Source organism: Theobroma umbraticum, unplaced genomic scaffold (assembly GCF_002168275.2).
Source record: "Theobroma umbraticum cultivar Fairchild unplaced genomic scaffold, ASM216827v3 scaffold_30.0, whole genome shotgun sequence".
Lineage (NCBI taxonomy): Eukaryota > Viridiplantae > Streptophyta > Magnoliopsida > Malvales > Malvaceae > Theobroma > Theobroma umbraticum.
The window spans coordinates 14,784,116-14,784,950 of record NW_018397254.1 but is presented as its reverse complement, the minus strand read 5'-3'; positions in this window follow the sequence as shown (position 1 = coordinate 14,784,950).

The window sequence follows — 835 nt, the reverse complement described above, 5'->3', positions numbered from 1 at the left end:
GATGAAGTAAGAAAGGATTTTGAAGAAAAAAGACATTGGTAAGGCCCTCATGTCCTTATTAAACAAAGCTAGTGCGAGTAAGTATATATTTAAATATTATGATGACGTCTTGATAAGGTGCAAATCTTATATTATATTTATACACATGTAAAGAAAGAAAAATATGAGGAAATTGAAATTTAAGAAGTGTTGGAAGGACTAAATTATAAAGTATAAAAGTTTGGAGAGTCACATGGTAAATAAGGAAAAGTTTGAAGACTCATTTGCAATTTCAAAATTTGAAGTTAAAAAGGGGAATTTCCTAACTAAGGAAGGTTAGATTATGAGGAATATGAGATATATATGTAAAGTTACTACTACATGCAAATCATTGCATGCAAAAAGAAGGAAGCTAGTGGGAAACATGTGAGACCCCACCATGTGAAAGTTGATAAAGAGAAAAAGGAATAAAAAGTATTTAAATGGGAGAAAACCATGGTTTGGCAAGGATAGCCTATAGTAAACAACATAAGGATGGTAATGTGATTGAAAAGGAAAGGCATAATCATGCATGAAATGTTATTGGGTGATAAGGTGCATTAAAAGGAAATGAAAATGAATGCATAGAAATACATGTGGAATCAAATGCAAGTGAAATAAATCAAAAGAGAACACCATGTGGACCAATGCATGGACAAGGCAATCTAACCAAAGGATAAAAGAATGGATAAGGAAACATTGCATGAACAAGCCACCAATGAGACGTGGCGTTAATAACAAAGAGAAAAATTGATTAGCATGGCATGTAAAGAGAAAAGAAAAGAAAATAATAGAAAAAGAATGGAAAATGAGAGTG